This window comes from Aythya ferina (genome assembly GCF_964211825.1).
Source record: "Aythya ferina genome assembly, chromosome: 1".
NCBI lineage: Eukaryota > Metazoa > Chordata > Aves > Anseriformes > Anatidae > Aythya > Aythya ferina.
Window position 1 is genome coordinate 140970107 of NC_140296.1, and position 19601 is coordinate 140989707.

The window sequence follows — 19601 nt, forward strand, 5'->3', positions numbered from 1 at the left end:
AAGTCTTTTGACAGGAGAAGTCAAACAGGGTGCCACAAAATAGTAGTGCAGCAAACCATTTGCCATATTTGAAATTTACATCATTGGCCTATCTTCATGCCAGGTTTAGCTGAAAGCATGGAAACACTGACACACCACAAACAACAAGCAGAAGACGGGACAGCGATGAGGCTTTGTTACAAGAGAAAACTGACCAGCAAGATGATACTCATATGCTGTGAATGAGCCAGCATAAAACCTGACACTGCAATATTAGGATATTTCCAGTTACCCTCATAAGACTTGCACGGAGAACCTGTGAAGTAATCTTGACAATAATCTGACTACCTAGACATTCATGCACAAATGCTTGTTGCCAGCACACATGGTGACTGCAATACATTGCTACATCAGTAACGTGTGCAACTTTCCCTTCTCAGTGAAACAGCAAAACTTTCAACAGAGCCTCAAATAAACAAGACAGGTGAGGCCCTGACAGTACCCTGTACACTTAATGCTGAGAGCACACAGGCATACACACTGTCTCTGTATGAATGTGACAAAGGAAAGTTACACTTGAAACCTGTACCAAGAGAAAAAAAAAAAAATCCGTTATTTATTTTTTTTTTAGGAACTGTGCTTCAGACCATGTCTGTGTGGTCCAGAAACAAAAATGTTTAATTTTTCTTCAAAAAAATAATGAAAAAAGTCTCTGCATTGTGCATTATCTACTACCTTTTCCCTAAGACATCTACCTTAGGAACCCGAAACCCTGTGGGGGCTCCTCCAACCTCTCTCTTTGCCATATTAGGTTCATCCAGCTCAGAATGGGAGACAGAGCACACAGTCTAATTTCTAAGCACTGAAAGAACATGAAGCACACTTTTCACAGTTGAGAGACAAAGCCAGGTTGTTTGTATACAAAGTGTTGGACAAAACCAAAACACAAGGCTGAAAGTGGAGAAAAGACAACTTCCATTCTATTTGCAAATGCTTGACGAATAGAGAAAGCAGACTATGTTTGTTTACTAAGCAAATTATTTTTCACAACACAGTAACCTCATCTTTAGCAATGGACTTGCTAGAAAAAAATCAGCTGAACTCTACCTGAAAGTTGCACGCCACCTTCAAAATGATGCAACCAGAAACACAACTGAAGTTATGATTGACAAATGCACAGAGGCCTCCTCACAGTGGCTACTTCACAACTCACAAGATCTGATGATACAGCAGGGTGGCGATCTGAAAGGATACCCTCCCTATTCAAGATGTGGAGAAGGCGTTATGAAGTCAACAGAACAGAAGGTAAGGAGAAGAAAAGAGGTCTGAGAAAAGAAGTACAATCTGAAAAAGGAATACAGAAAAAGATCAATCTAAATTCCCTATCATAATCTTTGAGAACTTAGAGGATTTTTACAATTCATACCCAACACAGAAATCCTGAAAATAAAGTTAGTACCATTAGTACCATTAAGGTGAACAAAGGAAATAAATCCAGATCTGAAATTCATAAATAAACATGAGTAAATTGGCCAGATTTTCCAGTGCTTACCTGGACCAAATCAAACTTTACAATTTGTAAATACTGACAAGTGTCACTTTGGATATTACTAAACATAAGACAGGTTGGTCAGCAGTTAAATCCTTTCTCCTTTGCTTTTCTAATGCTGAAAGCAATTGAAAACATGGGACATGCTTCTTGATGTACCCTAACTTTTTAGGAACAAAGTAAAAATACTAGTTACATAGCTGACACTGCATTTCAGGCACCCATATACCTTCACACAAAACAAGGTAAAAAAGCAAATGCACGGACATTTACAGTCTCATAAAAGACAAGCATAATATATTCTAAAGCAGCTGTTAAATGATATTACTTGCAACACACTGTAAATGAAAATCCACAGAAAGATGGCACCAGTTCTTCTCCTGGCCAAGACTCCTCAGCATAAACTCATAATGTACGTCTTTGAAACCAAATGGAGTCACAAAGAAAATTAGGAAAACTCTGCCCAAAGTGTTGCACAGGGAATATATATGACTACAAATTCTGAAGGATGTATGCATGCTCCAGAGTGGGCAGATCTGAGCTTTTACTATTTTACTATCTATGCTACTGCTTTAAGTCCGTATTATTTTGGCATTTGCACTTAAAGAAAAAAAAAAAAAGAGAGAGACAGAAATATCTTTGGAGATGACTAAGCAGTTTCTTGATTTCTATTAAGTACCAAAAAGCAGTCCCGCCAATTTATTAATATTTAAGTTTCTACAACTTAATATGAACTTGGTTCCAAGAACTACATAGGTCTCCTTAAAGTATGTGTAGCAATAAGTCAATGCTGTGCCAGCTGGCAGATTAAACAAGCTATTAAAATAGGCTCCTACTGAATTTAAAGGATTGTTTTTCATCTTTTCCCTCTCTATTCCTCTACATCCAGATGTATTATTTAGGGAATATTTTCCAGTCTCAGTAAGAAAAGTAAAAGAAATGCCCTTGGCACTTAAAGAGTTTTTCCTCCAATGTGGTCTCCTGCTGCACTTGGAATTTATTCCATTACTATATGGCTTGCAATGGGCCCAAAATACCTCTGACTATATGAAAAGATAGGAAAAGTGTGTTTGGGGTAGGTACAGTTCTTCATTCAAAAGCAGGGACACCCTGAGGTGACTAATCTTAATGGATCATTATCCTGGAGTGTCATCCCACAACCCACACCCTGCAGCCCCTTGGGCAGGAGACCAGCGCTATGATGTGTGCTGTAGTTGGGAAAAGCAGAGCATACTCAGATTAAGGACAAAGCCTGGAGTAGGGTGGCGGTGGCAGAGAAGTTCCAGTGTCTCTGCAGGCTCCACAGGACTTCAGCGGTGAGAAAAAAATCTCTGGTAAAACCCTGTAAATTCACAGAACTGAGGTCTACAGCATATTGTTTTTCCTTCAGAGGTTCAAATGCTTATTTGAACTTTGTTAAAACTGTCTGAACTTCATGACCTAGCAGTATTCATGGGAAGAACAAGTCTAGAATAAACTATGGTATTAAAGCAGCTCTAGCGTAATCTGTAGCAGTGCAAGTTATATAATGGTATTTCAAATAAAAACACCCTTTATAATAATATTTCAGAGAAGACCTCTGAAAGATCGGGGGGGGGGGGGAAAAAAAAGTTTTCTCTCAGTATTTCAGTTCCTGTGTTGTGAAATGAGTTCAGTCCTGTAAACTTGCTACTGAACTAGAAAACCAAAAGGCCATAAAACCAAGTATCGGCACACAGCCAGAAGCTGAGATAGTCAGGTTTGAAGCTTGCCTGTGACTCAGAGCATCTCCTCTCTCAGGAGCAAGAAGCCCTCCCAGGCTCCTGCTCAGGCCCTGTCTGGTCCCACAGAGTGAGTGGTCACCTTCCTACCTGGCAATGATCTTAGTCCACACAATGACTTCAGAATTTGGCTCCATTTGATTTACTGAAATTGTCTTGGGGGTCACAAATCACCCTTGCCCTCTTCTTTAGGGGCAGCTTAATTCTTAATTGCATAAAGCTAAAGTGTAAAAACAGTATTTTGTATGTGTTCTTTGTTTCTAATACCCAGTATCCGTAAGGGGACTCCCTTGCTTGGCTAGCAGTCGGGATTCATTAGACCTTTTATGATGATTCTTTCTGGTGTGCAGATATATGATGAATCTCAGATGTTTAAATACCATATAACAGTGCTCCATTGACCTTGCTGAATACAGTTGGAGGGAAAGAAAGGTAATTTTCCTCAAAGAAATGTTAAAAATGTGTCTCCACTACAGCACAGATGCAGAGGATAAAGGAACTCCAGAGGGATTAAAATATTTTAGATTAATTTGGAAGAAGGCCACATTGTGTAAAGCCTGGTTAGTTTGGGCCTTTCCAATTCCACGCCATATAAACAAACCCATTTAAACTGCATTTGCTAGAAGGAATGTTTTAAAAAAAAAAAAATCCCCTGAAGTAGTTGTAACTCAAATCACCTCCAGTTCTGGATTCTCTTCTTACTGCCTAAAGAACAAACACATGTACAGCCTAACAAGAGCTTGTGCAGTTGCTGTATGATTCATACTGCTTGAAAATTAAGTCATTTAAGTAAAGGGATCCTGGCATCCTCATGCAAGGTTTTAAAAGTGAAACAAGTTTAGAGATGGTTGGTTCTGGAGCCTACTTCCATACTTTGAACAAGATCGTTGCTTATAGACACTGTTTCCTCCATCAACGTGAGCTCTGTTTTAATAGGGAGACTCAATATTTTGATATGCTTAATATCCTTTATTGCTTTTGTTGCAATGTTTTTATTCCTCTTTTTTTTTTTTTTTGTTTTGTTTTTAAATGAGAAGGATGGGAAATCTTTGCTTTGGTTTTGGTAGAACTAAAGAAAAGTAGAAAGGGAAGGGAACGGAAAAGAAGATAAAGTAAAAGAACCTGTATTATTAACACAACAATATAAGGATTACCCTAATGTTTAATTCACCTGTATGTGAAAGAAGCAAGTCCTTAGCATTTACTCATTTTTAAGGACCGAATTTTGCCGTTTTTACTAACACGGAATGGAGTTTTTGCCTGCAGAGGCTTCCAAAGAGACAAGTCACAGAGCATGGTACTAAATAACCATGACAAGTAAACAGTTTCTGACCCTTATGAGTTAATGAAGATGAGAAAAAGGTATATAAGGGTTGCAGTGAGCCAGCAGGAGGCCTAAGAGCGTGAAACATTGTGAATCTTTTTGCAAGATCATCTTCTACAAAACAGGGGGCACTTAAAGGGACTTTCTTTATGATAAACTACAAATTGACATGAGGAGTACTCTCCCATCTGCCAAGTAAATGCAGGGTGCTCTCCAGTGGTCCCAGTCCTCCTCTAGTTTTTGAAATTGTCTGCCCAAAGAGGACACGAGGCAGCTAACACAGCCAAGACAAGACATTGTTCTCTCCCAAATACCCATAACGGATCCAGTATTTTTCACCACTGAATGTGACTGTCATATAGGAGAATATAGCAACTTTTTTGAAGTTCAGAACAGTAGAACTCAGCTGTTTAGAATACAAAATGAGGGAAAATGCCATTCTCATTAGATGTACTTGCAGAGAATAAAAAGGTTAATTTAAATCCTGGGATTTGAAGGCTAGCATCCCTTCTCTGATTGAAATTAGTATGAGATGTTCTGCATATGATATTGCAAGAGGTGCTATGATGACTCTGACATCATAGATATAAAACTCAACTGCAGCTATCATAAGTTTGATAGCACATTGTTCATTTGCTACACTGCTACTGGTTCAAGCTTTCCATGTGATCTTTTCTCCTGTAGATTATTGGAGTGCATTAGCGATAGGTATGTTCTTCAGCATCTCCCGCCTGTTTTTAGTCTAATTGTGTCTATAACCAGCACTGTGCTTTGCAGATATTTTCAGTTTAATGCCAGCACTGGTGATCATTAGCCTAAGAAACTTCATAAGATATTCTGCCAAATTTTGCTTCTCATCGTTCTAGCCTAAATATTGTTGTTCTTAGTACTTCTAGTTAGACACCAGGATACTGATGTCATACCTCCCTTTTTAAAATTACCGAATTGATTCAAATAGAGTATGTCTATTTTCTGTAACAGTAAATCTTGAAATCTTAATAATGTTTTACTGTCTCTTAGTAAAGTGGCAGAAGTGAGATAAGTTCAATTGCTTAATAAATCACATTGTTTCAGTTTAGATACATGCTACAGCCAATTTTATATAGCCTGACATAGTCAGAGGATATGCTAAGGTCATACAGATACACAGTGGGGACACAGATACAAAGTGATGTAAAGTCACTCAAATGTTCTCGCTCAGAGCCATTTCAGTTTGAGTAAGCTTTATGAGCTCTGGAAACAAGGAAAGTCCCCGGCTGCTTCCACACAAAGCTCCTCAGGTGCATCAGCTCTCAAGGCGCCTGGCACCCATCCTGTACAGGCACTGGATGCCGTAGGGGAGAAGTGAGATTTGACCAAGATGTGACTGCATGGAGCTGGCTCTTGTGTCCCTGCATCTGCATTACGACTAATTCACCACCTCAATACATGTAAGCTATACGCAGTTAATGCTAACAAATAATCAGCTGTTGATTGTTAGTTTGTTGAAGACTTTTGTATGTAGGCTTAGTTTCTATGGAATTAAAAAATAATAATAATAATAATAAATCTAGTAAGGAAAAATAGCTGGTGGGAATCAATCAATAAAAAATAATAAATGAAACTAAATTTTACTTTGAGATTTGTGATTTCAGTTTTGCAGACTTTTCTTGAGTTTGCCTGTTCAATGTTTTCTTTGTGCTTGTAAAGAAAATAGCACTTAGATTATCCTCCATTTTAACACAAGGAAAAAACATGACAGAGATTTGTCTTTAAGTGATAAAACTAGCAAAAATAGAACACTTATGATAACCCTGCCTTTGAAAAACATCAGGAAAAAGCTCCCCCAAGCTCCACAAACATGTTGCAGACTGCACATGTCACATAACTATGGACTATAATTTTTTGCCTGAGGCTCCCACATTTAACAAAGGGAAACACTGCTTTCAACAAAAGATGCTATTCTAGTTATGTGCCCTTTTACCCTGTCAGAGAAACAGCTGGTATCATAAAGTCACAGCTAATTTGTATCATGTCTGTGCTAACAGTCAGATTCAGTTTGTATCAAACTTTCAAAGTTGGACTTAATACCAGTTGATGGATGACAGCTTTTCTTGCTTTCCCCTTCTCAAAACATATTTAAACATTGCCCCACATAAAAATCCCCAAAATTCAAAATGCAAATGGAATCCTTAATGTATCACATAACAGGAATATACAAAAATGTTTAAAATTAACAAGTTAAAATTCCTGAAGACGGGTAAGAAAGTTACACCAACATTTCTGAAGATCTGTGACAAATAAATAGAGCTTTAAGACAGACATGTGGGTACCAAGTGTAGCAGAAAATAATTTTCTCAAAAAAAAAAAAAAAAAATCACTTGCCTCAGGTAATCTTTTGCATTTTGGGGTATCTGTTCTCCTAAAAATATTTCAGCCTGCCTGCAGAGACTTTAAGGGCTTTTTCAAGGTCAGCACTCAACTCAAGGAAGGCCAATTTTACTTTTCTTTCTTTTTTATTTTTTTTTTAAGGGACCTGTTTCTCATTTACACTATTAAATGTCATCTAGTCTCATTTTAAGATCCCCTAATGCCTGAGCTGTGTAAAGGGACTTTAGTGGAAGTGAGAGTCAGTCCAAAGACTTAACAGCTCCAAACCCACAGCGCTCATGTGAGAAAGAGCTGCAAAGATCAGGCTCTTCTTGGAAAACAGACATAGGGGAACTTCCAGACATAGGAGAGTTCAAGCTCAGTTCAGATAAATATCTAACGGCACTGGTGCACTTCTGAGGCTATCCTCCACAGCACCTGAGTCTACAACACTAGCTTCAGACAAGATATTCCTTTGAGACTTCACATACTTCCTGTTTCCCAATGACCTAGAAGTATTTGACCAAGCCTCTTTCCTCCCATAATCCAAAACCATCATCAAAATGTATACAAGATCTCACAACATCCTGAGAACAGGGAAATACTGTTTTGGTGTGGGTTTTTTGATTGTTTTGATAATGTTGTGCAGTAATATGATTATTGGGGTTCTGAACAATTGTCCCTGGGTTTCTGAGAGATCTAAGTACTCCAAACGAACAATATCCCCAGGAAGTTCAAAGCAGAAGTATCAGTAATGCAGTTTTTAGGTGGCAGAAGAGCTTATTGCAACTGAGCTAAGAAAGAGCAGTTGTCAATGAAGAGTGAAGAATTCCAGCTCCCAGACTATCTTTCCCTCAGTGCATGCATTTCCTGCCTTAGAAGGTTAATATTGCACAGAAGACAGTAAGATACAGCTTCTGCTGTGCCTAAGCTGTGCTTGGCACTGCTTTCTGAAGAACTCCTTGCCAGCTAACAGAGCCAAAGCGCAGCATGCTCCTGCCACATCCTCTCCAGCGAGCTATATCTGCTCCCTACCTACTGGGAAGATGTAGATAATCAACTCCACTCCCTTCACTCCGAGCACAGCAGTGAATCTGCCCCTACATATGATCCTTGTGCTTGTTCAGATTTTTTCTTCTTCTGTTCTTAAACCTCTGTCTGGCAAGGCACGATTTATTAGAAGCAGATTTCTCTTCCACTACTCAGTGCGTCAGTTTTACAATTCCTAGGTGGTGTAATTCCTGGAAAATAAAAAATGTTCTTCATCCAAAATTTTGGATGAGTCACAGCAGGTTTACTTGTTTTGGTTCACCCTCAAATGAAGCATAACTTTATACATCTAAATGATGCTCTGGTTTTGTTTCAGCTGCAAATTTCTTTCAAGCGATAAGACTTTCCTAGAAAACGATATGCAGCAGCCACTGTATGGCACTCATCACATTTTCCTGGGACTGTGGATTGCATCAGGAAGAAAGACACTATTCCTTTCTAGGCTTGATCCACTGGTATTAAACTAAATAAAACTCCAAACAGTAGGCTTTTATAGCTTTTCAAGAATGCAATGCTACACAAAAACTAGCAGGTTCTCATCATATCAAAAAATGTCCCAGCTGCACGTAGAGGTTGCCTGAAGTTCCAAAAACTATGGGGAAACTCAAACAAGGTTTAGTGCTGCATCTCCATTTCCAAACAGCAGACAATAGATGAGAGAAAGAAGACCCTACATTCATCTTGGTGTAACTCACCACAATCAAGCCACAGAAATATTAGGCTTTGGAGATTATACAGAAATGCCTTCAGTCCTGAACATCAAAGAGAAAAGATGACCAAAACCTTTCTTACACAATGTTTCCCAATGGAAAGTATCTTGCTTTAACAAAATGTACATTTCCAAACAAGATAAAAACCAGTCATCATTAGCCAGTGACTTTGAACCTTAACCTTATACGGTATCACTTCTTTTTGAAAGCAATTTATACAAGCACATCACAATTTGTTTTCCAAAGTCAGACATGGCTGTACTCAAGAATAAACGGAAGAGTTACAGAACTGTCAAATTAATACTAAACTATATTAATGCATTTTATACTCAGATAAAGAGATGTGCTTTGCTTCCAGTACTTTATGGTGATAACGCTTGTCTTTTCTTTTCCAAATGGTCCACACCGTTTGCTTTAATGTTTTTTCTAAAGGCAACTACTGGCGTTTTTTATGGTATTTACATTCATGTCCCCTAGAGACCATCCTCCCATTGGCCCAGATTTACAGTTTGGAGAAGATTAAACGTGGAAGTTATCATCAGATTTTGCTTTTTCTTCATGACAAGATTCAACCACTTTGACAAGTTCTGTGCAAGTACAATAGGATTTCAGCATTAGACAAATGAGGCTCCACTTGGAGCAGATGAATGAGTCACTGAAGGACAGTGCATTTTCAGACACAACTTGTGCATCAAAATACGGCATCATATCAGAAACACGCTGAACTACAAGTCTCAGTTTCAAGCAACTGAAGTGGGTTGTTTCAACATCACAGTGTGCGTGCTCAGATGTGTCTAGAAGTACAACTCCAGCTGCTGAGCTGTCAGAAAAACTCTGGAGGGCAGTCAGTGCTCTTTGCATGTCCTATTCTAAGCAATAGGGTAGAGAACACTTGCATTTCTAATCTCACTGATTTTTGGAAAAAATATCTTCCCTCTCCTTGGGTCAAATTTTTAAGGAATTTAGGTACTTCCTGAAGGTACCACCCAAGAAAGAATGCAGGAACTTAAATTCAGTGATCTCACTGGAAGAATCCTTTCATGGGAAATTTTAGAATGTTTAGTCTCATTCTGAATCAGAAAATTCCTAATTTAGGAATATCAAAATTTCTGTCTGCAGTCTTAAATGTCCCCTCTAAAACTAAAAGTAATGCCGAACTCCAAAAACAGCAATCGGCAGAGAACAGCCTGCAACAATTATTAGTCCATTCAGCACTTGCACAAACCTTCTCTGAAGTGTACATAAAGTTAAATTTGCTTCCCCAAGGACAACGACAAAAACAGCTAAAATGGGCCCAGAACTGGCATTCCTGATAGGGGGGAGGCTGCTGGAGATGAAAGGAAATGCAACCAGTGTTCAGTCTGTAGCCATGTCCCTCTCCTCCTCCACACCGCTCTTGCCAAAAAGAGGAAGAACGGAGCAGAGATACATAGGAGGGCCAGGCACATGAAAAGCATGTTCAGCCATCAGTGAGAATAAGAAGCAAAGTGTACCCTGAATTCACTGAAGATGAAGGTACATAAGGGAGATGCCCTGACCCTGGTGCAATATTTGTGACCCCACCAGACTGCTATCATAGGCATTGCTTAAACTCTGAGCCAGTCTTCTCTATGTCTCCAGTCTGGAATTTCTGTATATTGAGGGGGTGAAGTTTATGTACATTATAAACACTTCCTTTAAAAGGTTTGTGAGCCCTTACATTTTTTGTTGGCTCTGACAGTGAAAGAACATTTAAAAAAAAAAAAAAAAAAAAGCTAATTCACACGTGTTGGAAGTAGTCAGCAAACATGATTACTTGGACTCTCACAGACCCCCCAGAGCCCACACTTGCTCTAAAAAGAACAGAAGACACAAGTAAATATGATTTAAGACTCTCATAGCAAGCAGAAAACTTGCTGAAATCCAATGAAGAAATAAAAATAGCTACCAGAAGAACAGCCAAATGTCCACAAAATGATTATGGTAAAATTCAAAGATCTTGATTTGAAGATAAAATTAAAAATAAAATCCTTTAAATCTAGTATCTGTTCTAAAGAAAGACTGTGGTGACAGTGGCTCCAAAGGAATAAAAGTCATGGACTGACTGCAGCCCTGCCCACTGGTTTTGAATCAGCCTCCAAAACGGCAGGCAAGCATGGGGAGGTGGGGGTGTGGAATCTTTACAGAAGCAAAAATCCTTACAGAAGGAAAAAAAAAATGCAGAAATACCATCGGATTTCCTCTGGCAAGGAAATCTGAGGTAAATACTTTAATCATACTCGCAGGAAGGCAATCAGAGGAAATATTCCGAACCTTTCAGTAACCAGATGCTGATGAATTCAAAATGATGACTGCAGAAACAAGAGGTGATCACTGTAGATAAATAAAAGTAAAGAAACTTGTTTAGCAATAGCACAGTAATTGCACATATAAAAAAATACTCTTCATATGCTTTTGATGAACTTGTCTTTAGCAAAACAAAACCAAAAACTTTAGTATAAAACAAAAATAATAAAATAGAACAAAATAAAAATTTTGCAAGGTTGATAAAACCACTATCAACAGCTCTGTAACCTAGAGACCAACAACAGATTTCCCAAAAGCTCTCAAAGTCACTAAAACTAAAAAAGGTCCCAACTAAGAGACTATGTAGAGGAAGACTTTTCCATTTTAAAGATGATTGAGACTGTATGAGAAAGATACTGAATGGGTTTTAAACACTAAATGTTGTTTATTGTCATATGAGAACTATGGTTCAAGAAAGAATTAAAAAAATCATGAATGACTGTTTCATCAGCTATGAGATATAGTAGTAGCCTGGATGCAACCTCTAGATCAGAAGGTCCCAAAGCAGAAGTTGCCACATTCCATGCCCACCTCCTTTCATTTGTTTTACTGTGACAATCTCAATGTCTCAGAGAGAGGATACTAATCTGGAGAGACCTTTGCTCGGACCCAGCATGGCCACATTTCTGTAAACATCAGTTCAGAGAGTTCAAAGAACTGAAGAGTTCAAATCCTTATTCAAAGGCAGTACAACAATTTGTGGGTGATCTAGTAGAAACTCCTAATGGATACTAAGAAATATAGAAAGAACAGGCTTCATTGAAGCAGAATGAGTTTTCTCTGAAGACTTACTCTTCATTGAGCTACCAACTTGGCAGTATACACACACAGAGCAGTGAAAATAGAAGCTAAGCTTTCTTCAGAATGCTATGCATGATCCATTCTCTTTAGACCCAAGGACCTTCATACAGAACATGTCAATGCCAGAGAAAATACCAAAAATAAGCTTCAGTGATTTTAAATGTAATTTAGAATTAGAATGTGGGACCATAATTAGTATTACTTTCTGGTTATTCATAGGAAACTCACAGACTTTGTGGGACTTGATGTAATTGAGAGAGATGTAATCTATTCAGCAATTTCAAAAATGGTTTTACAGTCTGATCTCTGGGTTTTATAGACACCTGTCTGATTTATAATTACTGAAAACTTTGGGGTTGGTCAAAAGCAAGATTTTCATTTATTCCATTTTAAGTTTCAATATTAAATTCAAAAGAGATTAGATTAGATTCAAAAAAGAAAAGAGATATGATGAATAATTCGTACTGTAACTACGCATATAACTCATAGCAGAAGAGAGCAAGGTGAGGGGTACATTGAGAGCTGAAATGAACAACCAAGAGCTTCAAATCATTGTCATCTCACTGGTTAATCCTGCTTACAAGCAAGAGAAGTCTGGGCTACATCAGTCCACAGAGCTCTGACTCATATATAGCATAAAAGCCCTTCTAGGTCACTGAATTCATTCAAACATTTTCAGCACCCAGAAAAGCTGACTTTGCCCATTTCTGTTTTTTAGTGTGCACCACTTGACATTCATCAAACACAGTCTGAATGTCATGAAGGTATGCATTCTGTGGGGTCCTGGTTATAACAGGCTTTTTCTACTTCAAACTGTTTGCTTTCTTCTAAACTCTTCAAGAGTTAAAAGAGAGAGTGAGAGAGAGAGACAATCCATGTATGATTTTTTTTTCCCCACAGCAATAAAGCCCTCTTCTGCTATTTTCTTTGCAGTTGATCTGTCCTAAAGCAACATTTTTATGAATTGAGCTCAACATAATTTCTGACATGAATAAAATCACTGAATTATGTTTTCTCAGTGTTTGCTGTCCCAGAGAACCTCTATCACACCACAGTTCCACCTTGAGCTGACCACGGAGGGCTGAAAACATTTTAACAAACAGGAAATTTCCACACAATTTAAGCATGAAGGAAGTTCAGGTCCAGGTAGAAAAACAGACTTCACAAAGCTAAGCCCTCCAATCCAAGTAACATCACTAGGGTTTGGACACATTTTGGGCTCTAATCTTCTGTGGTAAAATTGGTAGATTTTTTTTAAATCAATTTTTCAGTTCTTTGAATATCCCCAACCATAAACACTAGCTTCACGTTCTGCTGTTATTCATGCAATAGCATTAGCATCATTGCAGACCTAAGCACACTCCCAGCATTGGAAATTCAAGAACACAGTGGAACTTAATTCCCAGCTAATATAGGTACTAGATTCTCAGCTAATGTAGTCAGTTAAATGCAGCTTTAATGTTAATCAAAACATTCTGCTTTTATCAGAAGTTCTTGAAAATGCTTTTGTCAGAAGTATTTTGTGATTTAAGAAAAGAGTGAATTGTTATCATCTTGATTCAACAAACTGGAGAAACTAAGCCACATTCAAGGCCATTCAGAAATTGACCTGACACATCTAAATGTGTTTTGTTTTTTTACGAAAACAACCAACCAAAAAAAAAGCATGGTTTAATTCCCCCCCTTATTCTTTTCATAAATTCAGTTTCATTTCACCAAGTAGCTATGAATAGAAATGAAGTTATAGAGCTCAATTACCTAATATATATTCTGCAGGTGCTCCATTTTATCCAAATAGCTCAGTGTCCTGCCTCTTGCAACTGGCTAATACCAGATCTTTAGGGTAAAACATAAAAGCAGGGAACATATATAATGATGCTTCCCACAAATACTCTTCCAGCTTACAACAACTTGCAGCTTCCAGAATACCAGAGTCAAAGGTGGAATCTGTGTATTTACTGATCTCCACAGCAGCTTTTTCCTATTATTATTTTCAGTAGCTATGAATATTCAGCAAAATCCCATAACAGTGTCCCATGACATAATTATTTGCTATGTGAAGACACAGCTCACTTTGGGCAGGCAAATAAACCTTCATACTGACACTTGGGCTCAGCTATGCCACTTCCCAGCTGAAAGTTCACTCACCTAATGTGCAGTTAGGTGTGGTATGCAAATAGAAAGTGTTTCTCGTTGCACAACATATAATGGAGCAATTGCAAATTACCCAACAGCAAAATATTTAAGAAGCTGCTTTAGAATTAGCATAACTGGGTTTTAGTCCCAGTTACATATTTAATCATTCAAGAAAGAGAAATACCATCAGCAGGGGAGAATGGAAGCACCATAAAGAATAGTTGGAGAGTACGCCTTAAAACTCCTTTAGACAAAGGAGGTAATCCAGTTTATCGGATTCTGAGTTACTAATCTATTAGGCAAAAGGATTCCCTGGATCTTAAAAAATATCATTTCACTTCACAGAATCGCAGAACAGTTCCAATTACAAGGCACCTCTAGAGATCATCTAGTATAATTCCCCGCTCAAAGCAGGTTGCCCAGAATCATGTCCAGCTGGGTTTTGTGTATCTCCAAGGATGGAGACCCCACAGACGCCCTGGGCAATCTCTTCCAGTGTTTATCATTTATGATTTAAAAACCTCTTATGTTTAAATAGAATTTTCTGTATTTTATCTTGTGTCCTTTTCATCGTGTCCTTTCACTGGGCACCCCTGAATCTGGTTCCACCTTTATTTTTTGTCATTAACCCACTCCTCTATCTCACAGAGATGGAGAGTAGATGTTAAATATAAATCTTGTTACAGTTATAGCAGGAATTTTTGTCGATAGATTTCAGTATTGGCTCTTGTGCAAACCCCCATTTAAATAAATGGTGTAGGTGAGGTATTTCTTTGCTTATCCAGTTCTTCCAGATGTCCTTTTCTCCTTTTAATTTTTATGTCAGGACTGCCAGATAGTTTATTTACTTACAAAGACATTACAGAAGGAACACTTAATAAAACTTTTCAACATTTCCTCAGACATACTATGTGCACAAAGAAGGCTTTTCATTAGAGCATTTGGCAAATAAGTGTTGCCAACAGAAGAGGGGCATGGGAAGCCTCACATGCACCCATTACTATCCGAACAGGTGCCCAAGGAATTTCTTTTTCAGGATGACCTACAATGGGGAGTTGGGTTGTCTGCTTTGAACTGCTCAATTAATCATTTCTGAGCAGCTTATCAGAACACAACATGAGCATTTGCCATAAATAAAAACCAGCTATTAACTGTCCTGCAGTACTACACTTAAGTGAGAGTTGAATTTTAAAACCATAGTTAAAGCCCATTGCCTTCAGGCTACACACACACATATATGCTCTGCTGAATGTGGACAGTTTGTTCTATCTGAGCAATACTTCCCAGAGGGCAGCAGCCACCCCCAAGTTCCCAATTTTTCTGTCAGTCTTAGAATTGTGACTGCAGTAGTATTGCCAAGCTCCATCTCTGTGGGTGCTATACAAAAAGCAGAACAAAAAAGTAGTTATTGCTCCCAAAGAGTTTAAAAGCCAAGTACAGAAGGGATGAAACTACGTGTAATAAACTTGTGATCCAAGAGCTATACTCAGAGAAGTTAATATAACATTGTTACATTAATATATTATTAAAGAAAGGCTTTGGAGTTCAAGTGTCATCTTAATTCCAGCTGAAGAATGACTATTAAGATATTTTCAGTGAAATATTTTCATCTTCTAAATATGTAGCTCTGTGTACATACCACCATTATTTTTCAGATGTTATGAAGCACTCAGTCCATTATAGCTTTCTCTTTCTGTGGCCTCATGTGAAGAGGATTTCAGTGATGCAGAAAAATATCAATAAGTACATGTTCACATGGAGAACGTGAGCTGCAGGGAAAGGTTTCCCACTGTCACATTTTCTGGTTGAACTACAGATCATGAACCACACAGGCTGCATAACATACAAGGTTGATGGTCCTGATTGTCCAGATGTGTTCAGGGTCTGGAGGTAAATAGTCGGAGAAGAGGAAAATCATGCTGTCAGCAGTGCCTCTTCCAGCCCAGCTGCAGAATATAGTGGAGATCTGAAGAGCAGGGAGGAAAAAAATCCTTCTCCAACTTCCACCCACCTTTTGCAGTTCAACTTCTTGGAGGCCCCATGGACACCACTTTCCATCCCCTCCCAACACCATGGGCATAGCAGTACAGAGAATGGTTTGCCAGAATAGGACTCTGGGGCACCCTGAGCACGCTGCAACCCATGTGCTAAGCTGCTCAATGAATGTTCTCAATTACAGTTTGAATCAGACCTTATAATCATGATTGGTTTTTTAAACCATGCCAGACAGTGTACACATTAGAAGAGAGCCTGTGAAGGAGAGAATTGTCTCTTCCCTTCATCTAAGCTGATGAAATCCTTTTAAACAGCGACTCAGCTGACCTAGAGTTTCAGGCAATGGTATATTTCTTGCCAACCACCTTAAAATGCCAGTTATCCTTGCAGTAACCTCAGCAGTAGAGCTCCCTAGGACTCTGGTGATCATCCTTCCTACACAGACAATGACACTGCCTCAGTGAAGGGAGCAACTTTTGGACATAATGACTGACACAAATACAGACTTTTATTCTATACAGCCTTGTATGAGACAGGAAATACAAGAGAACTGCTTCCTGAAGTTAAACACAACCAAAAGGTAGGACAAGATATAGCTCATGCCTAGTGGAAGTAGACTTCGCATTTGCAAAAGTTCTTTGCATTGTTATTCTTGAAAGTAGAGGCTAACAAATAAGCCAAGTATGCATACATATGAGCAGATGAGGGCTGAACATCATCCCCAGGCACACAAATATAGCACTTGCTTCCTTCTTTGGCCATGTGCATGCTACTAAGCAGAAACCATTTGCTAACCACACCACAGTGGCATTCACATTAGCAGAAAACCAGACTCCTCATCTCTTCCTGCTTTGTTCAGCACTTACTGCCCACAGGAAAAAAGAGTGGTTGTGCTCTTTGCTTGCTCCACACAGGGTCTGCTGTCTCATGGACATCAGTGGCAGCAAAAACAGGCCAAGCCTGTTCCAGAATAGCCATTTGTTCTCATGTAAACCTGTCTCCCCAACACTGCAGCAACATAAGCAGGAAGAGAAAGCCAATGCCAGAAGCATTTTCCCTTTGAATTTTTGATCTGGAAGGACAAACATTTTTAAATTTAAAAACCAAAGCTTGATCAAGGATCCCTTTTGATCATCTAGAGTTTGAACATATACTCTCCTACATCACTGGCAGTGGGTACAGGCGTGTCTGCAACAGAACATGCTGCTGAGGGAAAATATTTACTGATAAAAAGAAGTCCCGAATTCCCTGCAAATCTACATCTCCTGAGATATCCAGTCAATCGCTGCTGCAAAACTTTTAAAGTATCTGCTGTTAGCTGCTCTAACAACTGCAAGAAGAGTGGGGTTTACTGTCCCATTTAGAAAAGGGTTACAGAAAGCTTACAGTTTTGATCCAAGTATTAATAATCCATTAAAAATTACTGCATAATAATTCAGAAAATAGTCACTTGCAACAGTCCACAAATGGAAACTGACTGATTTAAAGCATATTTTGACAGCTGCTAGCATCATTCAACATGACAAATGAAGGAATTTACTCAAAAAAAGCAGAGGAGTGCAGCCAAAATAAGTCTGTAATAACAAAAAGGTTGTCTTGTGAAAGCTCTGGTTTTCTCCTCTTCTACGTCTTTTTCAGTTATTGAACATGAACACACTGCTGGGATGAGTGTCAGGAGAGAGGGAGCTACAGGGAACATTCTACAAATTGTGTCCTTTTCAGGGAATTTTAATTAATGGCGGTTCTGAGAACTGGGATTGACAGGATTAGTGCCGGCACTAAAAGTTACTATTTGAGGATCCTAGAGCTCACAGCTCCCATAAAAATAAAGCATTTTAGAAAAGAGCTTTGTGCAAATGAAGGCATTCCCTCAGCAGGGAAGGTTCATGTGAACGTCTTCCGTGGCTTCCCTTCACATGGGTTTTTCACTGGAGATGGGATAGCAGAAAGTCTCTGGAGAACTGCCTCCCCTGGAGTGCAGAAGGTTTAATTCAAGTTTTCTAGGTTAGTCCTTGGGGAACATTTCTATAATGAGCCAAAATGTAACTCTAAGAATGAAAGTTCCCAAACTTCATGGAGGGGAACATATGGTTCCACTTTCAGTGCTTCAGGATTTATTTCAGGTTTGTACCGAATACCTTTTTTCTTTCAGTTTTCCAGTTAATATCACCTTCCTCCTAAGATAATCTTCTAGCATTCTCCTAGTAAGAGTCAGCTCAAAACACGTTATTTCACTACTGCTGTAATCTGTTATAAAGAGCTTAGGACAAACCATTCAACTGACCACAAGCATTGCATTTTATTTGACTATTATTAAATATTTAAGTACTAACCCAAAGTAAACCAATTTTTAGAAGGCGTAAAGTATTACATGACAAAACAATAAGCTAGAAATTAGCCAAAGCTGCCTATTCCAGAAATCTCCAATCTTTTTCAAATACTTTTGGGCCTTAAAAATGCTTGGGTAGCAATATTTATTCAGATTAGGATCATTCATATTCATTTGTGCTTGCGTTTCTGGCTTCTAACTGAGGCAATATGAGCAGAGCTAAATTTCCACAGGAAAAAAGATAGTACACCAAAATACTGCCACTTATTCAGGAATAACCAGTGCAAATATCTTTTTTTTTTTTTTTTTTTTTTTTTTTTTTAATGGTCATATTATATATGGAATGAATGCAAATCACGCTTTGCAAAGACAGTCCCAGTGGCAGCATTGTTTGGCAATTAATACATATAGTTATATCTTCTTCCATGGTCTGGTTCCAGTGACCCCACAAACCACTGTTCTTTTTTTTTTGTTGTGTTTTGTTGTTGTTGTTGTTGTTTTTTGTTTTGTTTTGTTTTCCCCAGCAACTACATTTCTCTTCAGGAATAATTGTAAATTTGTTGCTGTCAGCTTACATTGCTGCTGGCACTAGTATATGAACCTTTAAGGCTACAGCATTAACAGCTCAACTTTAATTAGCTTATGAACATCCACAAAAAGCACCAGATGCTCCTGAACATTCAGGAACCTCTAAATGTCCACAGAAATCTTAAATTTTAGTCACTCAGGAATCAACTTTTAGGGGTGGACATCATCTTCGCTATACAAGTCATCAGCTCTGTCATGACATATAGAGGAATGGATCATCATTGTCCCAACTTCTTCCTGTTCTGCCCCATAGTACAAGGAAATTAAGTTGTTGGGCAAGGCCTATTATGCATGTCTATTTTCTACCTTTTCACCTAATGCGCAAACACAAAAACTAGCAGTTTGCAATTGATCACCTAAAGAAAAACCACCAAGGCTGCTTGTCAGCCTTCAAACACTACCCCAGTGCTCAGTGATACCTGAACCTTGCCAAACCCAGTCCATTTATTTTAATGAACTACAACTCGTAAATTCAGTATACAGTTTAAATCTTTCCTCACTTGGCAGCCATATAAAACAGCATGGAATGTGCACATAAAAAAGCTATCTTGGTCACACCTGTTACTTTTTGAAAAGGAAGGGCATGCTCAGGTACTGTAGATGAGAATCTAGATGACTGAGCTCCAGCTACTTGTTTAGACTGTTAACTTTACTTCCAATAGTAGGAAATATTACATAAAATCTATGTAGCACATATAAGCTAAGT

At 38.5% G+C, this 19601-nt stretch overlaps 1 protein-coding gene across 17 annotated transcripts in view; it reads right to left on the reverse strand.

Annotated features, from left to right (window-relative positions):
• Positions 1 to 19601, reverse strand: part of CALD1 (caldesmon 1) — a 197281-nt gene that overhangs the window by 102798 nt on the left and 74882 nt on the right. For 6 of the 17 annotated variants that reach the window (XM_084498854.1, XM_084498852.1, XM_084498870.1 and 3 more), the window contains one exon: positions 11014 to 11073. The exons of the other annotated variants lie outside the window; for them this stretch is intronic. The gene's annotated coding sequence lies outside the window, so the exon portion shown is untranslated. The remainder of the gene's footprint in view (positions 1 to 11013; positions 11074 to 19601) is intronic. 17 annotated transcript variants of the gene reach the window in all.